This window comes from Mobula birostris, chromosome 3, assembly GCF_030028105.1.
Source record: "Mobula birostris isolate sMobBir1 chromosome 3, sMobBir1.hap1, whole genome shotgun sequence".
Taxonomy (NCBI): domain Eukaryota; kingdom Metazoa; phylum Chordata; class Chondrichthyes; order Myliobatiformes; family Myliobatidae; genus Mobula; species Mobula birostris.
This window is the reverse complement of record NC_092372.1, coordinates 16471992-16484569: the sequence shown is the minus strand read 5'-3', so window position 1 is coordinate 16484569 and position 12578 is coordinate 16471992. Positions and strand designations below refer to the sequence as shown.

Genomic DNA, 12578 nt, shown 5'->3' with positions numbered 1-12578 from the left:
CTTCAAATGCCGGAAAAGCAAGTTAAAAATTCTGAAGAATGAAGCAGCAAACAAATTTCAAAGGTTAAACTAAATTTTATTATCAGAGTACATAAATGTCACCACATACAACCCCGAGATTCATTTTTCTGCGGGCATACTTCGCAAATCTATAGAATAGTAACGGTAACAGGATCAATGAAAGATCAACCAGAAGACAACAAACTGTGCAAAATGCAAATACAGTTAAATAGCAATGAATATTGAGAACATAAAATAACAAGATAAAATGTCTTCCAAGTGAGATCATTGGTCGTGGGAACAACTTATTGGATGGGCAAATGAGTGTAGTTATCCCCTTATGTTCAAGAGCTTGATGGTTGAGGGGTAGCAATTGTTCTTGAACCATCATTATTTTCCAGTGAGGTTTGGTGAGACTAGGACTACAGGTCATTTGTTAAAGGTGAAGGATGAAATGTTTAAGGGGAATGTATTCACTCAGAGGGTGGTGAGAGTGTGGAGTGTGCTGCCAGTGGAAGAGGTGGATTTGGGTTCATTTAAGACTAGGTAGATTGATAGTTCAGTATGGACTAGATGGGCTCAAGGGGCTGTATCTGTCTGAAGTGTTCTAAGACTCTTTGACTCTATTTTGTTCAAAAAGTAATCTCAGCGTGGAATAAACAGAAGGGCCTATTGAAATATTATGGATTAGATTTGAAGGTCAACTAAATGCATTTCTGGGGAGAAATAATGGGTCAGTAGTGTTGGTTTCTAGAGTAAGAATCGAACAATGGACACATCGAAAATGACCAAAGGTCCATAATACCAAAGATATAGGAGCAGAATTAGGCCATTCAGCCCATTGTGTCTGCTCCATTATTCCATCATGGCTGATTTATTATCCCTCTCAACCCCATTCTTCTGCCTTCACCCTATAACTTTTGATGCTCTTAATAAGTAAGAACCTGTCAACCTCCACAATAAATATACCCAATGACTTGGCTTCAGAGCCATCTGTGGCAATGAATTCCACAGATTCCATGCCCTTTAGTTAAAGAAATTCCTCCTCATCTCTGTTCTAAAGAGATGTCCTTCTATGCTGAGGCTGTGCCCTCGGGTAGTCGACTTAGAGTTCAAAGTAAATGTATTATCAAAGTACATATTTGTCACCACACACAACCCTGATATTCATTATCTTGAGGGCTTACTCAATAAAACGATAGAATAATAACAGTAACAGAATCAATGAAAGACTGCACCAACCAGTGTCCAAAAGACAACAAACGATGCATGTACAAATGGAAAGAAATAATGATAATAAATAAGTAAGCAAAAATTATTGAGAACATGAGATGAAGAGGGTTTGAAAGTGAGTCAATAGGTCGTGGGAACATTTCAATGATGGGGCAAGTGAAGTTGAGTGAAGTTATCCCCTTTGGTTCAAAAGTCTGATTGTCGAGGGGTAAAAATGTTCCTGAACCTGGTGGTGTGAGTTCTGAGGCTCCCCCAGTAAAGGAAACATCCTCTCCACATCAACTCCATCAAGACCTTACAATAATCAACTGTTCTCAGTGAGATTCTACCACCCCACTTCATTCTTTTAAATGCCATAAAAATCTCCTCGGATGTTAACCATTTAATTCCCGAGTTAGTCTCGTGAATCTTCTCTGGACCTTTTCCATTGTTCTGTTTCTTACTATTATATTATTACTAATTGACTTTGTAATGATTTTGCAACAACAAACAGAATAATTTCTGTTTATTTAGTGCTTTTATCATAGCTGAATATTCAAAGGCACTTGGACAATCAACGTCAGGGGTGCGTAAAAAGAACTACCTTTCAGTCAGAGCCGCACTCCAGATTTAAAAAGCAGAGCTTGGAGCTAGATTTTCTGAGTTGGACAATCGATGTCAGGGGTGTGTAAAAAGAGATACTTTTTAATCAGGCGGTAATCGAAATTATAAGGCAGAGTTTTGCGGCAGTTACCTTGAGTTGAGGAGTGGTTAATCAGCAAGAGGGATTCATTAGGAATGGCCAATGAAAATAATTCATAAGACCATAAACAAAGGAGCAGAAGTAGGCCATTCGGCCCATCGAGTCTGCTGCGCCATTTTATCATGAGCTGATCCATTTTATCCTATTTAGTCCCACTGCCCCGCCTTCTCACCGTAACCTTTGATGCCCTGGCTACACAGATACCTATCAATCTCTGCCTTAAATACACTCAATGACTTGGCCTCCACTGCTGCCCGTGGCAACAAATTCCATAGATTCACCACCCTCTGACTAAAAAAATTTCTTCGCATTTCTGTTCTGAAAGGGCGCCCTTCAATCCTGAAGTCATGCCCTCTCGTACTAGACTCCCCCATCATGGGAAACAACTTTGCCACATCCACTCTGTCCATGCCTTTTAACATTCGAAATGTTTCTATGAGGTCTCCCCTCATTCTTCTAAACTCCAAGGAATACAGTCCAAGAGTGGACAAACATTCCTCATATGTTAACTCTCTCATTCCCAGAATCATTCTAGTGAATCTTCTCTGGACCCTCTCCAACGTCAGCACATCCTTTCTTAAATAAGGAGACCAAAACTGCCCGCAGTACTCCAAGTGAGGTCTCACCAGCGCCTTATAGAGCCTCAACATCACATCCTTGCTCCTGTACTCTATTCCTCTAGAAATGAATGCCAACATTGCATTCGCCTTCTTCACTACTGACTCAACCTGGAGGTTAACTTTAAGGGAATCCTGTACGAGGACTCCCAAGTCCCGTTGCATCTCAGAACTTTGAATTCTTTCCCCATTTAAATAATAGTCTGCCCGTTTATTTTTTCTGCCAAAGTGCATAACCATACACTTTCCAACATTGTACTTCATTTGCCACTTCTCTGCCCATTCTTCCAATCTATCCAAGTCTCTCTGCAGACTCTCCGTTTCCTCAGCACTACCGGCCCCTCCACCTATCTTCGTATCGTCAGCAAACTTAGCCACAAAGCCATCTATTCCATAATCCAAATCGTTGATGTACAATGTAAAAAGAAGCGGCCCCAACACTGATCCCTGTGGAACACCACTGGTAACCAGCAGCCAACCAGAATAGGATCCCTTTATTCCCACTCTCTGTTTTCTGCCAATCAGCCAACGCTCTATCCACATATGTAACTTTCCTGTGATTCCATGGGCTCTTATCTTGTTAAGTAGCCTCATGTGTGGCACCTTGTCAAAGGCCTTCTGAAAATCCAAATATCTAACATCCACTGCATCTCCCTTGTCTAGCCTACTGGTAATTTCCTCAAAAAATTGTAATAGGTTTGTCAGGCAAGATTTTCCTTTAAGGAATCCATGCTGAGTTCTGCCTATCTTGTCCTATGCCTCCAGGTACTCTGTAACCTCATCCTTGACAATCGACTCCAACAACTTCCCAACCACCGACGTCAAGCTAACAGGTCTATAATTTCCTTTTTGCTTCCTTGCCCCCTTCTTAAATAGCGGAGTGACATTTGCAATCTTCCAGTCTTCCGGAACCATGCCAGAATCTATCGACTTTTGAAAGATCATCGCTAATGCCTCCGCAATCTCCACAGCTACTTCCTTCAGAACACGAGGGTGCATTCCATCTGGTCCAGGAGATTTATCGACCTTTAGCCTATTCAGCTTCCTGAGTACTTTCTCTGTCGTAATTGTGACTGTGCACACTTCTCTTCCCTGTCATCCTTGAGTGTCTGGTATCTTGCTGTCTTCCTCAGTGAAGACTGATGCAAAATACTTGTTCAGTTCCTCTGCCATCTCCTCATCTCCCATTACAATTTCTCCAGTATCATTTTCTATCGGTCCTATATCTACTTTCACCTGTCTTTTACTCTTTATATACTTGAAAAAGCTTTTGGTATCCTCTTCGATATTATTTGCTAGTTTCCTTTCATAGTTAATCTTTTCTCTCTTAATGACCTTCTTGGTTTCCTTTTGTAAGGTTTTAAAAACTTCCCAATCCTCTGTCTTCCCACTAATTTTTGCTTCCTTGTATGCCCTCTCCTTTGCTTTAACTTTGGCTTTGACTTATTTTGTCAACCACGGTTGCATCCTTTTTCCACTCGAAAATTTCTTCTTTTTTGGAATATACCTGTCTTGCACATTCCTCATTTCTCGCATAAACTCCAGCCACTGCTGCTCTGCTGTCTTTCCCGCCAGTGTCTCTTTCCAGTCAACTTTGGCCAGTTCCTCTCTCATGCCACTGTAATTTCCTTTACTCCACTGAAACACCGACACATCAGATTTCGGCTTCTCTTTTTCTAATTTCACAGTGAACTCAATCATGTTATGATCACTGCCTCCTAAGGGTTCCTTCACCTCAATCTCTCCAATCATCTCTGGTTCATTACACAATACCCAATCCAGTACAGCCGATCCCCTAGTGGGCTCAACAACAAGCTGTTCTAAAAAGCCATCTCGCAGACATTCTACAAATTCTCTCTCTTGAGATCCAGTGCCGACCTGATTTTTTCAATCTACTCGCATGTTAAAATCCCCCACAATTATCATAACACTGCCCTTCTGACAAGCCTTTTCTATTTCCAGTTGTAATTTGTAGTCCACATCCCTGCAGCTGTTTGGAGGCCTATAAATAACTGCCATCAGGGTCCTTTTTACCCCTGCTATTCCTTATTGGGTATTGGGGGTAAGGTATTGATGTGGATAGAGAATTGGTTAGCAGACAGGAAGCAAAGAGTGGGAATAAATGGGACCTTTTCAGAATGGCAGGCAGTGACTAGTGGGGTACCGCAAGGCTCAGTGCTGGGACCCCCGTTGTTTACAATATATATTAATGACTTGGATGAGGGAATTAAATGCAGCACCTCCAAGTTTGCGGATGACAAGAAGCTGGGCGGCAGTGTTAGCTGTGAGGAGGATGCTAAGAGGATGCAGGGTGACTTGGATGGGTTGGGTGAGTGAGCAAATTCATGGCAGATGCAATTTAATGTGGATAAATGTGAAGTTATCCACTTTGGTGGCAAAAATAGGAAAACAGATTATTATCTGAATGGTGGCCGATTAGGAAAAGGGGAGGTGCAACGAGACCTGGGTGTCATTATACACCAGTCATTGAAAGTGGGCATGCAGGTACAGCAGGCGGTGAAAAAGGCGAATGGTATGCTGGCATTTATAGCGAGAGGATTCGAGTACAGGAGCAGGGAGGTACTACTGCAGTTGTACAAGGCCTTGGTGAGACCACACCTGGAGTATTGTGTGCAGTTTTGGTCCCCTAATCTGAGGAAAGACATCCTTGCCATAGAGGGAGTACAAAGAAGGTTCACCAGATTGATTCCTGGGATGGCAGGACTTTCATAAGAAGAAAGACTGGATGAACTAGGCTTGTACTCGTTGGAATTTAGAAGATTGAGGGGGAATCTGATTGAAACTTATAAAATCCTAAAGGAATTGGACAGGCTAGATGCAGGAAGATTGTTCCCGATGTTGGGGCAGTCCAGAACGAGGGGTCACAGTTTGAGGATAAGGGAGAAGCCTTTTAGGACTGAGATTAGGAAAAACTTCTTCACACAGAGAGTGGTGAATCTGTGGAATTCTCTGCCACAGGAAACAGTTGAGGCCAGTTCATTGGCTATATTTAAGAGGGAGTTAGATATGGCCCTTGTGGCTACGGGGATCAGGGGGTATGGAGGGAAGGCTGGTGCAGGGTTCTGAGTTAGATGATCAGCCATGATCATAATAAATGGCGGTGCAGGCCCGAAGGGCCGAATAGCCTACTCCTGCACCTATTTTCTATGTTTCTATGTTTAGCTCAACCCATAAAGATTCTGCACCTTCCGATCCTATATCACCTCTTTCTAATGATTTAATATCATTTCTTACCAATAAAGCCACGCCTCCCCCTCTGCCTACCTTCCTATCCTTCCGATACACAGTGTATCCTTGGACGTTCTTTGGAATTCAAGTGCAAGCTGAGTGGCCATTCTTTTCAGTGTGCCAGTGTTTACAGTGATTTTGGCTCATCAGGCTTGGGTGAAGTATCTTGTAAATTACCCTCATTCTGTTCTTATTTGCTCATTTCTCATCTATTAGAACATAACTGTTTAGTGAGAGTGGCTACAGAGGCAGTGTTTTGTACTCTGTATGGGATGCGGGAGGTCTGGGAGACCTCCAGTCTCCCAGATAAACATATCTGCACCAGGTGCACCAAGTAGCAGCTCCTGGGAGAGTGTATTAAAGAACTGGAGCTGCAGCTCAATAACCTTCAAATCATACGAGAGAAAGAGGATGTGATAGACAGGAGCTACAGGCAGGTAGTTACCCCTAGATTGCGGAAGACAAGTAACAGGGTGACCGTCAGGAGGAGGAGGGGAACTACACAGCCAGTGCAGAGTACGCCTATGGTCATTCCTCTCAATAATAAGTATAAAATTTTAGAGCTTCTTTTGGCCAATTATAACGTCTATGTGACAGTTTTATAATGTGCAATTCTGGCTTTAGGATTAGATTATTGGATCTGAGCTTGGTTACAGATGAAGAAACTGTTCTTCAATGAATTGATTATCTCCATCTGTAGTTTACAGAAGTAGGATATCTAACCCAGTCTAGTGGTGATGTCTGCAAAATGTTGTTCTGTGAGAAATGTGCTGGTGTAGACAAAAACTGAACCATTAATAAACATGACCTGCAGCAGAATCAAGCAGAAAATGTAAACTGCCTGAAGTAGGAATCAGTATTGAGTCCAGAAGGCAGCAACATCTGAGATTAAAGTTCAGGTTTATTGTCATTTGCCTGTACATATATACAACCAACTGAAATAATGTTCCTCCAGACCACAATGCACCCACAAAATATATATCACAGACACACATAAAAAATATTAGTTAAAATATTATTCAAAGTACATCTACATAAGAACATAAGAAATAGGAGCTGGAGTAGGTCATCTAGCCCGTCAAACCTGCTCCACCATTCAATAAGATCATGGCTGATCTGGCCATGGACTCATCTCCACCTACCTGCCTTTTCCCCATAACTTTTAATTCTCCTACTATGCAAAAATATATCCAACCTTGTCTTAAATATATTTACTGAGGTAGCCTCCACTGCTTCATTCAGCAGAGAATTCCACAGATTTACCACTCTCTGGGAAAAGCAGTTCTTCCTCATCTCTGTCCAAAATCTACTCCCCCAAATCTTGAGACTATGTCCCCTGGTTCTAGTCTCACCTATCAGTGGAAACAACTTTCCTGCCTCTATCTTATCTATTCCTTCCATGATTATGTATGTTTCTATAAGATCTCCTCTCATTCTTCTGAATTACAGCGAGTACAGTCCCAGGCAACTCAATCTCTCCACTAGTCCCCTCCCCTCTGGAATCAAAATGGTGAACCTCCTCTGTACCGCCTCCAAATCCGGTATATCCTTCCTCAAGTAAGGAGACCAGAACTGCATGCAGCTTCACCAGTAGCCTGTACAGTTGCAGCATAAGCTCCCTGCTCTTAAATTCAATCCCTCTAGCAACATTCTATTTCCCTTCTTGATAGCCTGCTGCATCTGCAAACCAACCTTTTGTGATTCATGCACAAGACACCCAAGTCCCTCTGCACAGCAGCATGCTGCAATTTTTTACTAATTAAATAATAATCTGCTCTTTCTTTTTTTCCTTCCAAAGTGGATGACCTTGCATTTACCAACATTGTACTCCATCAACCAGAGCTTTGCTCACTCACTTAGCCTATCTATATTTCTCTGCATAGCTTCTCTCCGTATCTTCTGCACAATTTGCTTTTCCGCTCAATTTAGTATCATCAGCAAATTCAGATACACTAAACTTGGCCCCCCTTCCAGATCATTAATGTATATCGTGAACAGTTACAGGCCCAGCACCGACCCATGCAGCACACCGCTCACCACTGATTGCCAACCAGAGTAACACCAATGTATCCCAACTCTCTGCTTTCTATTGGTTAACCAATCCTCTGTAGACACTAATACATTATATCCTCAAAGAACTCCAGTTAGTTTGTCAAATAAGACCTGCCTTTGCTGAATCCATGCTGTGTCTGCCTGATGGATCCATTTCTTTCCAGATGCCTCGTTATTTCTTCTTTAATGATAGCTTCAAACATTTTCCCAACTACTGACGTTAAACTAACTGGCCTATAGTTACCTGCCTTTTGCCTACATCCTTCTTTGAACAGTGACGTGACATTTGCCATTTTCCAATCCACTAGGATCTGCCAGAGTCTAGAGAATTTTGGTAAATTATTACCAAACCCTGTATTATAACTTCTACCATTTCTTTCAGTACACTGGGTGCATTCCATCAGGACCAGGGGACTTATCTATCTTCAGGCCCACAAGTTTGTCCAGCAATAACTCTTTAGTGATTGCTATTCTATTGAGGTCCTCACCTCCCATCACATGCATAACATCTTTCTTTGGCATGTTAGACATGTTCTCCATGGTGAAGACTGACACAAAAGAGTCATTCAAAGCTCGGCCATTTCCTCATTACCCAATATCAATTCCCCCTTCTCGTCCACCAAGGAACCTACATTCACTTTAGACACCCTTTTCTGTTTTATATAATTATAAAAAATTTATCCATCCATTTTTATATTTTGTGCTAGTTTATTTTCATAATCTATGATCCCTTTCTTTATTGTTCGCTTAGTATTACTTTGGTGCTTTTTAAAATTTTCCCAATCTTCCAGTTTCCCACTACTCTTGGCGACTTTGTATGCACGAGCTTTTAGTTTGATGCCTTCTTTTATTTCCTTAGTCATCCAAGGCTGGCTCTCCCCACACTTACAGACCTCTTTGAAAGTCTTCCACTGTTCCTCAACCATCCCACCATACCGCCTGTGCTCCCAGTCTACACTAGCCAAATCCTCCCTCATCCTATTGTAGCCTCCATTGTTTAGGCATAATACACTAGTTTTAATACACTGTTGAACCTTCTTTTTGTATGAGAAATTCAATCATACTGTGATCCCTCTTTCTAAGTGAATCCCTAACTACAAGATCACTAATTTTACCTGTCTCATTGCACAGGACCAGATCTAAGATAACACGTTCCCTTGTAGGTTCAGTAACTGCTGTTCAAGAAAGCCATCATGGATGCATTCTATGAAGTCCTCCTCAAGATTGCCTCAACCACTTGATTCACCCAATCTATGTGCAAGTTAAAGTCCCTCACGATATCTGCTGTTCCATTCTTACATGCCTCAGATATTTCTGTTTTTATTGCCTGTGCCATTGTAATGTTATTATTCGGTGACCAATAGACAACTCCTACCAGTGATTTTTCCCTTTACTATTCCTAATCTCTACCCAGATAGATTCAACATTCTGCTCCTTAGATCTTGTATCATCTCTCACTATCGTCCTGATCTCATCTTTAATTAAGAGCGCTACACCATCTCCTTTCCCTTCCTGCCTATCCTTCCGTATTACCTGATATCCTTCGATATTTTGTTCCCAATCCTCTCCATCCTTCAACCACATTTCTGTAATGGCCACTAAGTCATACCCCTTTGTACTGATTTGTGCCACAAATTCATTGACCTTATTTCAAATACTATGGACATTCAGATAAAATGCCCTTACACCCATCGTGCTTTTAAAATCTTGTAATCTTTTTCTCTTTTGCACTTGACTTTTCTTTACTCCACCCTTACTTTTCTCTTTTTTCTTTTGCTTTTTCTTTATCTTCATCCACACTTTTCTCTTTTATATTATCGATACTTCTCCAATTTGTTGAACCCACCCCACTACAATTTAGTTTAAAGCCCTATTTATGCGATCCAGGTCCCATCACGATTCAGGTGGAGCCCGTCCCATTGGAACAGCTCTCTCATTCCCCAATACTGGTGCCAATTTCCCACTTCTCCCACCCAATCCTTGAGCCACACATTTAACTCACTAAAATTCTTGACATGCCAATTTGCAGTGTGGCTCAGGTAGTAATCCAGAGATTACTACCTTTTTGGTTCTGCTTTTTAATTTAGTCCCTAGCTGCTCAAATTCCCACAGCAGACCATCTTTCCTTATTTTACCTATGTTGTTGGTACCCACATAGACCACGACAACTGGATCTTTCCTCTCCTACTGCAAATTCCTCTGCAGGTCAGATAAGATGTCCCAAACCCGGGCACCAGCCAAGCAATACAGTCTTTGTGACACTCTCTCCTTGTGACAGCAAACTCTGTCTATTCCTGACTATACTATCTCCAATTACCACTACATTTCTCTTTTCTCCCCCCTCTTGAATGGCTTCCTGAACTACAGTGCCACAGTTAGGTTACTCATCCTTTCTACAGCCCTCGCTCTCATCCACACAGGGAGCAAGAATCTCAGACTGTTGGACAAGCTCAAGAGCTGAGGCTCCTCCAGCACTGTCTCTTGGATCCCACTACCCACCTCACTCGCAGTCACACTCCCTCTTGTCCCTCACCACAGACCGAATTTGAGGCAGCTAATGGGTGTGACTACCTCCTGAAACAGACAATCCAAGTAACTCTCCCCCTCCCTGATGTGTCACAGTGTTTGAAGCTCAGATTTCAGGTCATCAACTTTGAACCCGAGTTCCAAAGTGCCAACACTTCCTGCAGATGTGGTCACCAGGAATCACAATGGGGTCCACCAGCTCCCACATCATGCAGCTACAGCTCATCACCTGATCTTGCATCATCCCTCCTTTATTTAAATCGCTGCAATTTAGTGACTTTTTACTGAGCCTTTACAAAAGTCTTATGTGCTACTTATCTGTGCCTTCCTGCCAAAGCCTCAAGTTCCCACTCCTACACTGGTCCACTCACACAATGGCCACTCTGCTTTGACCCTGTTTTATTTCTATTTGCTCCTGCTAATGAATTGTGAATCGATTGGTCTGCCACTAATGCACCAAGCCCCACGAAACACTCCTTTTTCACACTCTTCTCCCCGACCTGTACGAAGTTCTCTCTCTCTGCGAATCAATTTGCCTGCCTCTAATGCCAACTCAATGCATAAAAGATGTAGACATGGTCAAGAGGTTCAGTTGCAATTCAGACCAAACAACAAATGTGAAGAATTGTGACCCGTGATTTTGACCATGGAATGATTGTTGGCACCAGAGGGGGTTATCTGAGTATCTCAGAAACTCCTGGGGTTTTCATGCATAGCAGTCTCTAGAGTTTACAGAAAATGGTCCCAAAAAAAATCCAGTGAGCAGCAGTTCTGCGGGCAAAAATGCCTTGTCAATGAGAGAGGTCAGAGGAGAACGTCCAGAGTGGTTGAAGCTGACAGGAAGGAGACCGTAACTCAATTTAATTTATTTATTTAGTGATACACCACAGAGTAGACCCTTCCAAACCTTCGAGCCGAGCCACTGTATAACCCCTAACAACCCCAATTTGACCCAAACCTAATCACGGGACAATTTACAATGACCATTTAACTTACACAGTATGGCTTTGAACTGTGGGAGGAAACTGGAGCACCCAAAGAAAAACAATGCATTCCACTGTGAACATGTCCAGAGACTTTTCACAGCACCAGAAATTAACTCTGAACTGTAATGCCCTGAGCTGTAATAGCTTCACGCTAACTGCTCCACTACCTTGGTGACCGTGTGTTACAAGCTGTGTACATACATCTATTGATGCTTCTGGACACATCTTCAGTGATGTTCCTGGAATCATCAGGTGTTTCGGGTCTTTCAAAATCATACAACCTCCTCCAGGTGACCCAGCCGGGGCTGATCAGACCCCAGCTTGTGTCCAGATGGCTAGCTACTTATGACTCCACGGCTCCCCTCTTTTGAGCCACAGCCATCTTGAGGCCCTCTCTGCCGCATCGGTGGTACTCAGATGGCTCTTCTCTTCCTCTCTCCCTTGATGCCCAAAATGCTGAAGGCTCTAACTAAAGAATGGGCTATGAATCCCCTACAACCAACCTCCACTGGGAGACACCTCGCTCTCCATTCAGCCTGCTGATAGTTGCTGACCAGTCCTGTGTACTTGGAGAGCTTCCTTTCAAAGGCCTCTTCCAAGCTATCTTCCCATGGGACTGTCAGCTCCAGCAGCACCACTTGCTTAGTCGACTCAGACACTAGGACAATGTCTGGTCGCAGGGTGGTGGCTGCGATATGTTTGGAGAACTTCAGCTGCCCTTCGAGGTCCACCAACAGCTGCCAGTCCCTTGCAGAGGTCAGAATGCCTGCAGATGTTCTTTAGGCAGGTATTGGCTGCTTCCTAGCTCTGACAAAGAAGAGCACCTCTGAACACACAGCACGTCTGTAAGGAGCCAGTACATTTGCCATGAGGCCCCGTGTGTTGCCTTTGCTTGCTCCAGTTTCCTCCCCTATTCCTATTTTGGTTTAGCAAGTTGTGAGCATGCTATGTTGGCACCAGAAGTGTGGCAACACTTGAGGGCTGCCACCAGCACAATCCTCGCTGATCTGATTTGACACAAATGACACATTTCACTGTATGTTTCAAGATGCATCTGACAAATAGTGCTAATCTTTAATCGGTATCCTGTACGTGGACAGATCCAGGCATCTCTCTGCATATGGCACCCCATGAAAAAAAAACTTGCTGTCTTTTTGTTCTTAGAGGAACCTC

General features: G+C 42.8%; 1 protein-coding gene across 1 annotated transcript in view; it reads left to right on the top strand.

The window, feature by feature from the left end:
• The window catches only part of ccbe1 (collagen and calcium binding EGF domains 1), a 441930-nt gene that overhangs the window by 407450 nt on the left and 21902 nt on the right, over nucleotides 1-12578 (top strand). The window lies entirely within an intron of this gene.